An 18,046-nucleotide genomic window follows, 5' to 3' on the forward strand; every position below is an offset into this window, starting at 1 on the left:
TAAAAAATAAGCTAAAACGTGTCAAGTTCTTCTTGCAGAATGAGAAATTTTTATGGAGTTGTAGGATGGAGCTGGGGGCAGGGTGCAGAAGAAAAGGTGAAAAACAGAATTTACCTATTTAAGAGCAACTAAGCCACTAAACCAAAAATTCAATGAAATATTTCAGAAAAGGACAAAAGAGAAAATGAATACATACAATGTATGCTAGAGAAGCAGAAAATAGAGTGATCATTTTAGGAAAGCCTGGATTTAAAAATGCTTTTCCCACAAGCCAACAGTGTCCAAGGTCAATTGTTTTAATATCTATGAATTAGATCAGAAAATGTAGTGGTTTCAGCAATAACAGGCCATTACAATATCAACATGATAAAGGACAATTCTTAAAGGATTCTACCATAGGAACAAAGTGTATGGATATGTTCTCCTGGGAATAAACAAGGACAAATTACTTCACTGCTGTTCTACAGGAGATTTTCCACAACACTTATGAGGGATACCTTGAGGTTACATTGTAACAGCATGCTTCAGTAACCAACACTATTAAAAGCAGTTTCAATCTATTATCTACTGGAAATCAACAAACTATAAAATCTTATGCCAACCACTAAAACAAAGTCAGGTCAAATAAACTAACGTTTATATCAGTGTTTGTTAATTGTGGGATTAAAATTGTTCTTGAGAAATTATCTGTTCTATATCACAGATGTGGGTAGATAAATGAAGATTGCTTTGAAAATTTTTATTTGCTGATGGTAAGCAAATCATATATACTATATGACCTTGAAAATATTAAATTTGTAATTTGTTTGGTTGTTTAAATTGATCACTAGGTTTATATAAACTCGAGCTTACAGTACATACTATCCACTGAGTAACTTTTTTCAAAAAGAAAATAAATTTTTCCCCATGGTAAATAAAAAAGTGATCATTTGCCTGTTTATCTAAAACAAACAAATGAAAAAACAAGTAAACTTACTTGAGTATAGAGGTGTGGGGGGTAGTGGGGCAAGTGAGTGAGTAGTAAGTGTGTGTGTTGTGCGTGTGTGTGTGTGAGCGAGAGAGAGAGAGAGAGAGAGGGAAAGGGAGAGAGGGAACTAAAAGAAGAAGGAAGTGAGACGTATAAGAAAAGGGACAGAGGGAGGGAGTAAGCTGGAAAAGGGAAGAGGGAGGGGGAACACTGGTGCCCATGGCATGTGTGAAACCAAGGTTTTTTGTGGCCAAGCAAATGTGTCTAGTATCAGAGACATTTGGTGAAACTTGAATCACCAGGAATTACTGGTAATGACTTTTATGTATCAGGATGGAGGAGAAAAGGAGAATTCTGTTCTATCTGAGGGCAGTATCACAGGGAAATGGTCAAGACTACAGGATTTGGGGTCAGAATGGGTATAAACCTCAATCTGGAACTTGCCAGCTGTGTGGCTATGGACAGTTTTCCTAACCTTGCTAGAAATCACATTTCATACAGATGAAATGTGATACTTATACTGATCTCATGGTTATTAATATGATTAATATGGATGCTTAGATCTATATATTAATTCAATGACTAGCACTCGGTAAACTGATAGAGGAATGGCAGCTTTCATTATTATGACTCAAAATGTCAATTTTCTTCAAATTTTAAAATAAATCTACGTCATGATGTTACAAAAGAAACACCTGTCAATATGATAATCATTTATTTACAATTGCTGTAGAAGAAACACGAAAATGTACTCTGACAGTGTATAAACAGTCTAAAGCCTAGAAAATTGTTATAATGGATATTCAATTAAAAAATGTGAAGTGAAAAGATAAAGGAAACAACCATAAAATGAGAAAACAATTAACAAAATGGCAATAATAACAAACCTATTGATAATTACTTTAAGTGTAATTGGGCTAAATGTTCCAATCAAAACCGGATAGCGTGACTGGATAAAAAATATGATCCCTCTATATGCTGTGTACAAGAGACTCACTTCAGGCCTAAAGACACATACAGAATGAAAGCAAAGGGATAGAAAACGATTCCACGAAAATGAAAATAAAAAGAAACCTGAGGCAGCAATACTTATATCACATTAACTTTAAAGCAAAGACAGAAACAAGAGACAAAGAAGGGCATTACATAATGATAAAGAGATTAATCCAACAAGAGGATATAACAACCATAAATATCTATGTATCAAACATAGATGTACATAGGTATAGAAACAGACATAAAGAGAGAAACTGACTGTAATACAACAAATAATAGATAGAACATCCAGACAGATATTAATAAGGAAACAGTGGCCTTAAATGACACATTAGACCAGATGGGCTTAACATATATGTAGACATTCCATCCAAAAACAGAATAATACACATTATTTTCCAGACACATTCTCCAGGGCAGACCACATGTTAGGCCACAAAACAAGTCTTCACAAATTTAAGAAGGTTGAAATCACATCAAGCATTTTTTCTAAGCAAAGTGGTATGAAATAAAAATCAACTACAAGAAAAAAGTGAAAAAACACACATACGTGGAGGTTAAGGAACACGCTATCAAACAACCATGGGTCAATGAAATCAAAGACTAAATAAAAAAATACTTTGGAACAAATGAAAATGGAATTATTTTTAAGAAAATCTATGAGCTAAGCAAAAGCAGTTCTAAGAGGAAAATTTATAGTAATAATGGCTTACTTCCAGAAACAAGAAAAATCTCAAACAATCTCATCTTACAGCTAAGGAACTAGAAAAAGAAGATACAAAGCCCAAAGTTAGTAGAAATAATAATTTTCAGAGTGGAAATAAAATTAATACAAAGAAAATAGATCAACAAAACTAAGAAGCTTCTTTGAAAATATAACCAAAATGATAAAACTTCGGCCAGACTTTTATGGGAGAAAAAGAGAAAGAGAGAGAGAGAGAGAGAACCCAAATAAATAGTATCAGAAATGAAAGAGAAGTTACAACCAGTAGAGAAATACAAAAATTATAAGACACTACTATGAAAAATTATAAGCCAGTGAAATGGACAATTAGAAGAAATGGGTCATTTGCTAGAAATATATGATCTCCCAAAACTGAATCGGGAATAAATAGAAAATCTGAACAGTCTGATTACTAGTAAACAAATTGAATCAGTTAAAAAATCATTTGATAAAATTCAACATTCATTTAGGATAAAAACCCTCAACAAACTGGGTATAGAGGGAACTACCTCAACATATTTGAAACAATACAACGATAACACCACACTTAAAATCATACTCAATGATGAAACACTGAAATCTTTTTCTCAAAGGTTAGTAATAAGACAAGGATACCCACTCTTGTCACTTTTATTCAACATAGTCCTGGAAGCCCTAGCTACAGCAATCAGACAAGGGTGAAAGACCTGTACTCTGAAAACCATAGGACATTGTGAAAGAAATTAAAAACACAAATAGATATTCCATGCTCATGGATTAGAAGAATATTAAAATATCTGTACTACCCAAAGCAATCTACAGAGTCAGTGCAATTCCTATCAACATACAAATAGCGTTTTTCACAGAACTAGAATTAATACTAAAATTTGGATGGAAACACAAGACACTCCTAATAGTCAAAGCAATCTTGAGCAAGAACAGAGTTGGAGATAATACACACTCAGATTTCAAACTATACTACAAAGATACAGTAATCAAATGGTATGGTATTGGCACAAAAACAGACACATAGATCAATGGAACTAAAGAGAAAGCTGAGAAATAAACCCATGTTTATATGGTCAGTTAATCTGCGACAAGGGAGGCATGAATATACAATAGAGAAAAGTCTTTCCAATAAAAGGTTTGGAAAACCTGGACAGCTACATGCAAAAGAATGAAAATGGACCACTTTCTTACACCATATACCAAATAAACTCAAAATGGATTAAAGACCTAAATATAAGAACTGAAACCATAAAACTCCTGAAAGAAAACACAGGCAGTAAACTCTTGGGCATTGGTCTTAGCAATATATATATACACATATATATTTATCTGTCTCCACAGGCAAGTGCAACAAAAGAAAACAATTGGAACTAAATCAAACTGAAAAGCTTTTGTACAGTGAAGGAAACCATCAACAAAACAAAAAAGCAACCTACTGAGCGGGAGAAGGTATTCGCCAATGACATACCCAATGAGGGGCTAACACCCAAAATATATAAAGAACCCATAAAACTCAAAGCATAAAAACAAACAATCCAATTAAAAAATGGGCAAAGGACCCGAGCAGACATTGTTACAAAGACAACATACAGGTGTCCAAAAGATACATGAAAAGATGCTGAACGTCACTAATTATCAAGAATGCAAAACAAAACCACAATAAGATATCACCCCACACCTGTCAAAACGATTAGCATCGAAAAGACAAGAGGTAACTAGTGTTGGCGAGAATGTGGATAAAAGGGACCCCTCACGCACTGTTGGTAGAATGTAAATTGGTACAGCCACTGTGGAAAACACTATGGAGGCTCCTCAAAAAATTAAAAATAAAAATACCATATGATCCAGCAATTCCACTACTGGGTATTTATCCAAAGATAATTTGAAAAGGCATATGCACCTCTATGTTCACTGTAGTATTATTTACAATTGCTAAAATATGGAAGCAAAGTGTCCATCAATAGGTGCATGGATAAAGATATGGTATATATACAATGGAATGTTATTCAGCCATAAAAGAATGAAACGTGTTATTTGCTATAATGTGGATGTACCTAAAGGGTGTGACGCAAAGTAAAAGGAGTCAGAGAAAGGCAAATACTTATGTAGACTCTCAAAAACAAAATAAATAGACTCAAATTCAGAGAACAAAGTAGTGGTTGTTATAGGTCAGGGGGTGTGGGGATGGTGAAAATAGGGGAAAGGAATTATAAGTTACAAATTCTCAACTCAAAAGTTACAAATTCTCAACAAATTATATATTTTTATATAAAATAATAAAGACATGAAAATGTAAAGTACAGCATAAGGAATATAGTCCATAATGCTATAGTAACTTTGTATGGTGACATATGGTAACTAGACTTATTGTGATTTTGTAATGTATATAAATATTGAATCACTATATTATACACCTGAAACTACTATATTTCAACTATACTTCAATTTAAAATAATTTTGTCTGAAAAATATTGAGAAGTGACAACAAAATTGCCCAACAATACAACAGCACACTCAAAAATGAACCTAATATGTATTTTGAATCTGTCAGAAACTTTACAAAAATAAGTGAATATATATACATATATAGATATATATGCATATATGTATATAGACAAGTGAATATATATACATATATGCATATATATGCATATATGTATATAGACAAGTGAATATATATACATATATGCATATATATGCATATAGACAAGTGTATATACATATATGTATATAGACAAGTGAATATATATACATATATGCATATATATGCATATATATGTCTATATATATAGACAAGTGAATATATATACATATATATATTGCCATTTTATATATTGCCATTTAATATATATATTGCCATTTAAAGGTCAGTACACACCCTGCTTTAAATACTGACTTACCTACAAAACTTGCAAATTCCTAAGTAGTTAAGCTTTTTTCCAAGTTTATAAAAACAAAGACAATTGTTATGTAATGAGAAATGTAATTGCTCTTGAGAATTCATTAACTTCTATATCACAACTTTGAGATTTTTTTAAAAATATTTTTTTTATTTATTAATTTTAGAGAGAGTGAGTGAGAGAGATCACAGAGGGAGGAGGAGAAGCAGACTCGCTACTGAGCAGGGAGCCCAATGTGGGGCTCAATCCCAGAACCCCGAGATCATGATCTGAGCCAAAGGCAGCTGCTTAACCAGCTGAGCCACCCAGGAGCCCCTTGAGATTTTTAAGAGCAAATTTATATATAATTAAAAGTTAGTAAGGGTTCCATGTAATTGACTACAAAATGTTAGTTTTTATAAGATGATTTTCCCTACATGCAATGTGATTCATTAATGTAAAGAAACAGTCTGTATATGAAGACACAGTTGTCTGTGGGATACTTTTTGGCTATTATAAAAAAAATTAAAACCAAAACAAAACAAATGAAAAAAACACGTATGACAACTACATGTTCTGCTTTACTTGAAATTCCTTTAAAAATTTCAAGCATTTCACAAATACACATTCACAAGTGACAAATACTTATGATAACAAAGGCTGAATATCAAAAACTATTTCAGATGCCAATATTCAATAAATCGAGATTAAATATACTTAAAACATTATGGCTCTTTGTACAATTCTTATTTCACTAATTAAAAAGTATTTCTAAATCTCCTTACTTTGTATAATCTAATATTTCTTGTATTTCTATTTTCCAGAAAGATCCTAATATCTAAAAAATGGAATACTGAAAAAATGGTATTGGAATTTTGATCTGGGAAAAATGGAAACGAAACTAATTGATTATGTTAGTGAAAATGTTGCCAATATGATCACTGAAATACATATGTTTTGTAGTAGGCAAAAAATGCATCAGAATTGGCAACCCACATGTTCAACTGATTCATTATTACTCATGGGTTTATGTACCTTAATGAGGTAAATCATCTAATACTGCCACTTAATCACAGAATATTAGGAGCCTGCATGTTGAGTGCATTGGGTTAATTTCATTAGAGTTTAATCTGTTGAAAGGAAACATTAAAAAATAAGATGAGGAGACATTTCACTTAAATGCAAAAGGAAAATAAAATGAAAAAATTTATCTAAAGGCCTCTATTATCTATTCTAAGCTTCTGAAATTTATTTTAATCTAGCAGTACCTTCTAGCATATAAGTGTCTTCTATAGTAAAAACAATGTTTCCCTCCACTAAAAAAACTAAGAATAGCCTTTATTTCACCCATACACTGGTAGTAGGTAGAAATCACATTCTTTTGGATTTTTGTTGGGCTTGTTTCTACTTTTGTTACACGGTTAATTTTTTAAAATTCAAATTAAGAAGATTATGAGTTTCAGTTAATGGCAATTATCCTAATTATATTTACATTATATTATAGGAATTACAATACACGCACTTCTACAATTTGATTGTAATAAAGCCTGATACCATTATACGACAAGTTTTTTTCCCAAAGATTTTATGTGAGAGAGAAAGAGAGAGTGAAAGTGCAGGAGCTGGGGGAGGGGCAGAGGGAGAAGAACAAGCAGACTCCCTGTTGAGTGGGGAGTCCATTCAGGGTTTGATCTCAGGACCCTGACACCATGACCTGAGCCAAAGTCAGATGCTCAATGAACTGAGACACCCAGGCACCCCTACAACAAGGTTTTAAACTGATACTCAGCTCCACTAATCCATCACTTAATATTCTTGAACCGTCTAAGGAAACGAGAGCTCGACAATTAACAACTATATACATACTCATCAAGTATTTTGCCCAGCCTTCCTCAAATTCATGAATGACTGCCCCAGTATCAGGCCCTATGGATTTGGTTACATATCCCATCAAGATTCTCTACTATCCCAAGAAAGTCAAGTATTACCAGTCAAAATGATGTTAAGATATCTAGAAATGTTTTATGGAGAAAATGAAAATTATAATTATTTTGAAGACCATTTGGTCTCCAAAAACCTTGGAAAAATTATAAAAGGTAAAAATAAATTTATTTCCTTAAAATTCAGCTTCAAATTGTGGACAAATTAGCAAGAAATGGGAGATTTTCCTTTGTTCCGTACCTGTGGCCAGGTTACGGGGAACAATTCCCAGGTGTGGTGAGGTGACCTTTGGAGGCAGCCAGCCGTGGATCCGAATCCGGCTCTCTACTGACAAGCTTTGGGTCATTCATTCCTCCACCTCAAGTTTCTCCTTTATAAAATGTAAACAGTAAAAGAATCTCTCCCTAAGATTTTTTGAGTAAATAATACTTAAAAAAATTCTTAACATAGAGGGGAGGAGATCATAATCACTCAACATATACTGGTCAGAGGTACAAAATAGAAAGTGAATGTGCACTATAATTACACTAAAAATACGGACACGAATACTTATTCAACAAATAAGACTGTGTGTGTTCTCAAGATGCCTAGTGGACATTAAACTAAATTGTGTTATTACTCAAGAGCAGAAAGGAGATTTAGGAAGAGAGGAGCCTTTCTGTATCATTGCCAATAAAGCAGAAGAAATTATAAAGTTTACCTAAGAAGGCTCCTCATTTTTTTACCAGAAAATTAAGATAAATAGAATGATTTAATGATCTGTGTGTTTCATGGTGAGGTCCAGAACCAAAGTTTATTCCTTGTTATAACAGTATTTTTTTTTCCTCCCCAAGCCCTATTATCTCAAATCTAATCCTGAGCTAAGTATTTTTTTGAAATGAATAGGTTAGCCTCTAGGAATTTTTTCAGAAGATTGTGTTATGCAAAATGGAATAAAGGAGAAAGAAATTCTAATCCAAAGAATTCACTAAAATTGTAAGCACCCAGTTTGCATTTTAAGGTAGTTTTTATCTTCAGTCCTCTCCAACATAACCAATCCCAAGCTATATTGTGGCATAAACAATTTTGTAACTTGGTGATTGTAAAGAAAAGTAATGCTTCTCCATTCAGGATGACTTACTGTATGTCTATACAAATAATTGCTCAAAAAGCATTTTTTTAGGGGCACCTGGGTGGCTCAGTTGATTAAGTGCCCACCTCTTAGTTTCAGCTCAGGTCATGATCTCAGGGCCCTGGGACTAAGCCCTGTGTGGGCCTCCACACTCAGTGGGGAGTTTGCTTGACGATTTCCTTTCCCTCTGTCACCACCCACCCCACTATCATGCTCTCTAAAATAAATCTTTCTTTAAAAAGGCATTTAAAAAAATCAAGATATTAATAGATTACTAATAAGAGCCACTTTATATAAGAAATTCATATTTAAATGTCACAATATTACACAAAAAAAGAGACAAAACAAAAGCCTAGACTAAATTCACAAAAATACTGGTTAATTACATCGTATCAACACTGAATAAGGAATTATCCCATAAAAGGGAAATGGACTCACAATTCTCCATAATTGGCCAACAATCCACTGACAAGATCTACAGAGCTGGAATCGGAGTTATGTCAGAAGAAGCTGACGTGGAGATCCATACATCAGCTCAACAAACAGTTCAGGAAACACTCACTGAATATCCACTCTGTGATAGGTACACATCTATGAATCGGAATTTAAAGATCACTAGCTATGCACTAAAACTTGTTTGTGGGTTCCTGGACACATAGCTAGACTACATTTCTCAGCTTCCCTCGAAGTTATCTGCAGTCATGTGACTGTATTTTAGCCAATCACTATGGGCAGGAGTGTTTCCAACCACTCCAATACTTGGTCATAAAGCCCTTCTATACACTTTGTGGCTATCATCTTCTGTCAAATGGAAGCAAAAAAAGAAAAAACAAAAACAAGAGCAAGTCCCTAGAATAGATTCTCAACCCGCCTTTCCATTATTAACTTCGCCAAGAGATGGTTTCAGACTTTTTCAAAATCCTCATAAAACTTTAAGACCATAAATATACTGTGCTATATATCTGTGTACATACTGTGGCCCTTTGGAGGACCACAGACTATTGTAATACTAAAATTGTTGTCACCCCTACCCATTTCATGCTCCCCTTGCTCCTACCGCCCCCACCCCCAAAAACCCCCACCAGTTTTTACCCCCTTGGATGAAATGGCCCATATTGAGAATGTATGCTCTCGGAAATCATGAAATGACAAATGGAGTGCTAGGGTCCTATTTAGACAGCTTTATGAACACAATATAAATTCTAATATGCTGAGCCATTATATATTTTGGGTCCAATATAACAATGTAGTCTATCCTAAATAATATGAAGGTCTTACAATGTATTCATACAAAATGCAATAATATACTTTGCCCACTTAGCTAAAGAATCCAACAGCTGGCAAAAATCAATAGCAAACAGTAAAACCCCTGCTGTACAAAACAAACAATAAAGAATTCCACTAGACAGTAGTGACTTACAGATCATACTTCCCTTCGAAAGAGAAGTCTGGCCACAGTATCAATCAGGCTATGAGTACATCCATTCATTCACAGAACTCCCTTCAAAACATACATAAAAGGGGGCTAATGAGGGGCTTAATTACTGCCCAATCACTTCATTAGGCTCACTGTCCTCAGAGCTCTCTCTCTAGAAAGCCATTCATTTCACAGGATATGCAAAGACTAGGTATATCTTACTTTATACACATCCTATAAAAGGTAGTAGTGAGAACCTTCTGCAGTTTGAATAATCCCCTTTGTGTTTCCACACACACACACACACACACACAAACCCCCAAAAAACAAAAAAACAGAAGCCTACCAAAATGAGATTAATTTAGAATCCTTCAAGTTCACATTTATTTTGGTTTTGGAATTAAAAATTTTATGTAGCTTATATAAATCCAAAATAACAATTATTTTAAAATTTTAAATTAAGCTTTATGTTATAAGCACAGTGAACACTGCCTGAATACAAATTGCCTTCTGATATAATTATGTAATGAAATATTACATAATTATTAGTTTTGACAATTAAATTTTTGTTATTAACGTTTTCCTCCAATTGTTTTACTTTTTCAAATATATAGGTACCTAAAGGTTCAGCTGAAATTCTGTCAACTAATGATAATTTATGGTTTTTTTTTTTTTTTAATTGGAAGAAAAGTGTAGCAGATTTCCCAATTCATTCATTATGGCTTCTGAGTGTGAAAAATATTCAGCTTAATAGTATGCCTCACTTAAGGGACCAAATTTATTGTATACAAGTGATTCTTTGATTTCCTGAGTGTACAACAGTGGGCAGCTAAAATAAGTATACGAAAAATCTGTACCAAAAATTTACATTATGTCTAAGAAAATGGATACTTTTGAAAACAAATTGTAATACCTACTTAAAATTTTAAGGTGGCTGGATTTTTGAAATGTAAAACAAAACAAAACCCTAAATTTATTGATCATGCCTTTAAATGAAAGATGTGGTATAAACTAAAAATCAGAATAATTGAAGAATTCTCTAACAGTTTAAATAAGCTTTTCTAATAAATCACTTGTTCATTGGAAAAAAAATGTGTCTAATGTGTATATATATTTGCTCTTGGGATACTGTGTTTTCTATAGATTTCTTGACATTGTACATTAATATTTGCTTTTTTAACCAGACTTTACTAATATAATGTCCCTAAATTCAACCAAAGAGCCATTTGTAAGATGGAGAAAATTAAGGTAACCATCTAAAACTTACATTCTGGCAATCTGCAAAGAAAATCCCTACATCAGTGACTACACTTTTGACCCTTATATTTATTAGATTTGCCAGTTTGGGCAGGTAGCTCACATGCTGCCTTCATATTGATTTAAAAAGTTATTCCCCAGTAGATACCAAGCAGACCAGAACCCAGGACATGAAGAACTCAGCAAATCTTTAATTTCAACCCCATCGTGCCCTGTTTCAGGTGTCTAATCCGCATGACCACATCACGGAATGATTTTCATGCCATTCACTGATTTTCTTTGTGAGATCTGTTAATAATTTATTGTATATTAAACTATAAGGAGAGTGAGATTTGCTTTTACTAGTATCCTGAGAACAGCTGTAATAAAGAATAGCCTATAAAAATATCTATATGCATCTTGCATACTTATACATCACATAGATGTTAAAGTATCTGGGTCCTTTACAGATTGCACTGCCCTGTTTGCTTGCAGATCTCTCCAGCAAGATCTGTGTGATTACCAAATTCATCCCAGGAAACCTGGGATGTTAGAGGAGAAATGAAAGAAGAAGAAAATGAAAAATGCAAACCCAAACAAAAAACTTCATGTCTAGAAAGCAACAGTTACTGTTTTGATTTGTAGGGTTGTGTGGTGATTATAGTAATAAATTTTATCATAAAAATATTAAATATAGGGTAGATATGGTGATTTTAGGTATGTGACACAGACACACACACACACGCAATTTGTCCCATATACTCTATTTGTACTTGGTCTAACAAAGGTAGGACCCCAAAAAATTTTATCAAATTATCAGAAATACATTCTCCGAAATTTTAAATCAAATTAAGTCACTGAAATAAACCCATTCACTTCTAGAAATATCTAGGCAAGATGGAAAGTAGAATTTAACGTTGAAATACCAACCCTGTTTTTAATGCTTAAAGAGCTCTGGCTCCCTGGTGCTTCTCCCTCAGAGGAAAACGGAAGCTTTGGTCAGCCCACCAGCAGGGGGTTCAATAAAAGCCACTTTCTTTCCTCAGTAAAACCAATGCAAAGGCAGTCTGTTGGAAAACCGATGCTTTTGTAAAGTGGAAAACTCAGCAGAAGGATGAAATTATCCCATTTCGGGTAGAAAACTCTTTACACAGCCTTTCCATCCATTTGGTCAAAATTGAAGTTTTTAGTCTTATGACACACTGAAGGGTGAAATTAAGGCTTTACTAGCTTTGACACCCTGCTGTGTAGAACTTGAGAGAAAAGGCCTCTATTAGGTCACATTTTCTACTCAAATTATTAGACTTCTGCTTCAATCCCACAAAACTGATAATGAATCTTCAATGTCTTTCATGTCCTTTATAGGTATGAAAAATACATAACCTTTAATTACCGATCTCTAGTTGTGATGATTTAAAATCAATGTGATTAAACCCAAGGAATTCATTGAGCACAGATTCCTAATCTTCCAGCTGATCTGCTTCATTGCTCCAATCGCCACTACCTACACACACACCTGTTCTGCCGGTTATGACCTCCAGCTCCTCACCAAAAATCTCTGCCGCTTCTCTTACTATTGAGTTTAAATACCATCATCCATCATTTCACTTTCTTGCCCTGCAATAATCCATAGTTCTTCTCTATCCAAAATCCACTTGCCCAGAAAAACATCAGTCTTACTCTTGACAGAAGGAGATTCCTGCTCCAGCACACATTTGGCCCTCCTCCCATCTTAATGCGGTAGAAGAGATGACCCGTCCTATTGTAGCCAATTCAACCATCTATTCAGAAAACCTGAATCATTGGTGGTCTCCTTTCCAACGCTCTACTCTCTACTCATCTGCATTAAAAAAGGCGCAGGTTTCTAAAACAACAACAAAATTACTTCACTACCCAATATAACTCTTATTCTATTTGTTTTTTAAATTTCACAAATATCTCAAAACAGGAATCTATAATAGTTTCTTCCATTTCTTCACCTTCCATTCTAATTCTTATTCCATTCCAATCTGGCCCCTCTTCTTCAGCAGGTTTTTACAAACCATTAGGGCATTTTCTGTCTTGGTCACTACTGTATCCTCAGAGACAGAGGACATACTTAGTATCCTTTCACCTTCAAAAAAATCTAGCTAACTAGATTTAACTGTAACAACTACTGAGGTTAAATCATGTGTAACTGAGATAGAGAACTACACATCTCTTGTTGTCAATGTCATTTCTGAGAACTATTAGGCCACTTCTGAGGAAGGGAGATTGCTACTCAATGTGTTCTCATAAACAGGGTAAAAGAGACCGGTGGTATGAAGACAGGAAACAGGGGAGGTAAACACCATGGAGCATTAGCATCTGAACTCCATTAGGCAGAGACTAATTCTCTCTTTCCAACACAGTAGCTTTGGTGCCTACCAGAGTGCTCTTGCATTAGAGGCATTCACAGATATTTGTTGAATAAATAAGTAAAGGCTTAAATAGAATGGAAGAATTTTCATGCACCACACGTTACAGTTCGTTATATAAATGATTTTATTTAATGCTTGCAATATTTCTGGAAGGACTTTTAATCCAGAACCTGGGACTTGAGGTTTCAAAAAACCTATCCAGATTCTGGAACCAATATATGCCTGACTCTGGAGTCCATGTGTCCCCCCCCACCCCCCCGCACCATACTTTTAAACATTACACAGGCGGACTTCATTCATCTTAGGCTCAAATATTTCCAGGTAGTACAAACAATTGAAGTTTCATACAAACTCTAACCTTTGACTCCTTCACTGTATGAGCTTTGTATAAGCCATGGCAGGAGAATATTAACATGTGAAAAGCTTAAAGAACAAGCTAAAACGTAGTATTGTCCTGATTCATTTATGCTTGATTTTTCAAATTTCGCTTAAGGTAATAATTTGTCATTTTTAATTTAGAAAGAATTGACCATGCCGCACTTTAATTAATAAATACACTCCATAAAGAAAAGTAATGAACACAAATTAAACTTGAGTAAACCTTGGAAGGAAAACCATCTCAAAAGGGAATTACATCTTAAAACAGATATGTAAAAAAGGCAGTGCCACAAAATTATTCACTACATAATGAAGTTTAATAATAATAGTCATTTATGGAAATTATGACAATCATAGTCATTATGGAAATATTTTAATAATACCTTTGGTATTCATGACTTCATGTATCTGAAAATACTCAATTACTAACTTTAAATCAACTGAACAATTATGTCTATTGGAGTTGTTCTAAAAGAGAATTATATTCTTGCTAACTCCTATCTCCTTTAAAATTATACTACTTTATTTATATTACTAGATACAAAGAGCAAGTCAAAGAAATAATTATAATAGAAAATTTCAAATCAATCTTGCCTTAATGCATGTTTTATAAATAATTATAGGTATTTGATCTCATAATCTGATTCATCATTGCTGGTCTAAAGAAATAATAGACATTTTAAAAGCCAGAAGCCCTGATTAACATAAAATTGTAAATATTGGTACCCTATTTGATTAAAATTTAAAAAATAGGTTTACATTTTCTCCTAGTTTCATTTCCCAGGTTACATTTTGAAAATTTCATAATTCTTACAGATTTAAAAGATAATCTATGTTGTTATAGCCTTTATTATAATATCCGATAGTCAAGAAAAGATCATGAAGTATTTGTGCATTACCTTTCTCACCAAATGTTAGCAAAAGCCATGATACATCCATCTTGGCTTTCTTTTCATCCTGATTTTTTTATCCAGTTTTAACAATATTTTGCTAAATTTTTATTCCCATCAGAGGAAACTCTACAATTAATTTATAAATGTAATATCGATCAGAATATCTCTTCCTAGATGGTTTATAAAAAGCAAAGAAATATTAGGAGGTTGGTATTTCACGCACCCAGTCTCATAGCTTCTGTATAGATAATACATTACCAAAAAGTGAATTATTAGAATGACACATACAGACTATAACGGGCTCCCCGATGTACCTGTTCGCCAGGGGGCTTCATGGTGGGGGGGATGATAATTGGTAGGTATGTTTATAGACTACTGTGCTATCTTCCAAACATACACTGGCTCAGAGTGATAGCTTCCCTCCACTTTCTAAAAATCAGTGATACTTGGGGCGCCTGGGTGGCTCAGTCTTTAAGTGTCCGCCTTCCGCTCAGGTCAGGATCCCAGCGTTCTGGGATTGAGCCCTGCATCGGGCTCCCTGCTCAGCGAGAAGCCTGCTTCTCCCTCTCCCACTCCCCCTGCTTGTGTTCCCTCTCTCACTGCCCCTCTCTCTCTGTCAAATAAGTAAATAAAATCTTTAAAAAAATATCAGTGATACTCATCTGAATTAGTAACCAATATACATAGAAATTGTTGATGCTGCAGCCCTGAAACAGTACAGTTGCATAGTAAGTGTTCCCGAAACAAGAATAATGTCATTAACATAAAATGGAGCAGGCTTTGTGGTCAGAACCCTCAGGAATAAACACTGACATGAGGAGATGGCTTACCTCGTGCTCCATTTCCTGATGTGAGGCTGCTCCTATCTCCTTGTGGAGGATATGAGTAGCTGGGAAAAGGAATCCGAATGAGGGAAAAGCAGCGAGTGGAAGCTTACCTTAAAAGACGGCTGGAGGGAGGAGGAAAATGGAGAACTGCTTCCTCAGTTCTTTTAAGCTATCACCTGCACGTGGCCTCCAATATAACTTCTGAAGATCCTGGTGGGCTGGGCATTGTAATTGTCGAAATCAAAAACAACTGGAGATTAGCCTTGAAAATTCCTGCAGCTAACAAAACCAGTTTAGTCTCAACTACAAAGCTTCATTTAGCTTATTTTGCAAGACGAACTCACCTCTTGCTTATGCGTCATAAGCAAAACTTAAGCTGTTTCCCAAAATTCATGAGAAAACTACTAGCCAATTCCCTATCACTTAAGAAAACTCTAATATTATAACGAATCACTGTGAAGAATAAACAGTCACTACGTCCTCCCTATAGAAGCTGCTTAACGAAAATATACTGCTGAGCCTCAATCCATGTTTGTTTTGAGAGCCCCTGTTCGCGAATGCTATTTCTGCTGTTTGTACAGTGAACTTTTACTAATGACTGCTTGGGTGCTTCGCTAGTTTTGCATCCACTCTTTCCGAACTTTTGACATAATGTAGGGTTCCATCTTCTCGGAGTAGCTATGCCCTGAGCAAAGGGGCAGGGTCTCATTCTGAAGTCATTCATTGTGTCATCATTTAGGACACAGCATCTCTAGGTAGAGAATGTACAACCCAATGAAATGAACCTCAACTTGGGAAACCGTGGATATCTGAGCCAACATGTTGGGCGGGGGCCAGGAAAGTTCTCAGTGCCTGCAGACTTGGCCCCCTTTTGTGCTTGCAGCATTACCACACCCTGACTACACATGAGATGCATTTCAGGTGGGGGTGAGTTAAAAAATATAGCACTGCAACAGGCCAGATGATTTAACAGTGTCTGAGTATCTCCTCTTTCTTTTTCTTTTTCTTCCCGTATAATTATTATACACTGTTATATTAGCTTCAGGTGTACAATATAGTGATTGTACGTTACAGCAATTCTATATGTTAGTGCTCATCATGGTAAGTGTATTCTTCATCCCCGTCACCTGTTTCACCCATCCCCCACCCACCTCCCCTCTGGTAACCATCAGTTTGTCCTCTATAGTTAAGAGTCTGTTTCTTGGTTTGTCTCTTTGTTTATTTTGCTTCTTAAATTCTGCACATGAATGAAATCATATGGTATTTGTCTTTCTCTGATGGCTTATTTCACTTAGCATTATACTCGCTCGATCCATCCATGTTGTTGCAAATGGCAAGATTTCATTCTTTTATGGCTGAATAATATTCCAATGTATGTATGTATATATGTGTAGATATATACCACATCTTCTTTATCCATTCATCTATTGATGGACACTTGGGCTGCTACCATAATTTGGCTATTATAAATAATTCTGCAACACACAGAGGGTGTATATATCTTTTACACTTAGGGTTTTCATTTTCTTCGGGTAAATACCCAGTAGTGGAATTGCTGTATAATTCTATTTTTAATTTTTTGAGTAACCTCCATACTGTTTTCCACAGTGGCTGCACCAGTTTGCATTCCCACCAACAGTGCATGAGGGTTCCTTCTTCTCCACATCCTCACCAATATTTGTTGTTCCTTGTGTTTTTGATTTTAGCCATTCTGACAGGTGTGAGGTGGTATCTCATTGGGGTTTTAATTTGCATTTCTCTGATGATGAGTGATGTTGAGCATCTTCTTGAGTATTTTTTCATAAGCGCTCCAAGTAATTTTATTTATTTTTAATTTACTTTTTCTTCAAGCAATTTTAATATGAACCTAGGGTCAAGAACCAAAGAGGTGAGAACTATAGTTCTCTCAGAGGCTGTAGGAACAACTAAGATGGGGGAACTTAATAGAATGCTTGCCCACAGCAGGATCGGAGAACTGCCATTATGGGGAGCACCAGTTGTTTCTGATTTTTCCATGCTTCTTTTCTGAGTACCTTAGCATACACCAGTAGTTTCTAACATGTGATCACCAGACCAGCAGCATCAGGATCACCTGGGAACTTGTTCAAAATGCAGTACTTAGGCCCCATCACAGAAATACCCAATCAGCAAATCTGGGTGTGGGGACTGCTTTAACAAGCCTTCTGGGTGCTTCTGGCAACTCACTAAAACTAGAGAAACACTGGCATAAGTAAGGTGGTCATATAACCCAACTAAGTTAAGTGCGATCAAGAGAATACTTTATTTCTTC

General features: G+C 34.9%; 1 protein-coding gene across 3 annotated transcripts in view; it reads right to left on the reverse strand.

Annotated features, from left to right (window-relative positions):
- Nucleotides 1–10,621: 10,621 nt before the first annotated feature.
- CCDC102B (coiled-coil domain containing 102B) overlaps nucleotides 10,622–18,046 on the reverse strand; it is a 229,234-nt gene continuing 221,809 nt past the window's right edge. For all 3 annotated transcript variants that reach the window (XM_057313347.1, XM_057313342.1, XM_048218486.2), the window contains one exon: nucleotides 10,622–15,966. The gene's annotated coding sequence lies outside the window, so the exon portion shown is untranslated. The remainder of the gene's footprint in view (nucleotides 15,967–18,046) is intronic.

This window comes from Ursus arctos, unplaced genomic scaffold, assembly GCF_023065955.2.
Source record: "Ursus arctos isolate Adak ecotype North America unplaced genomic scaffold, UrsArc2.0 scaffold_17, whole genome shotgun sequence".
In the NCBI taxonomy this organism is placed as follows: Eukaryota; Metazoa; Chordata; class Mammalia; order Carnivora; family Ursidae; genus Ursus; species Ursus arctos.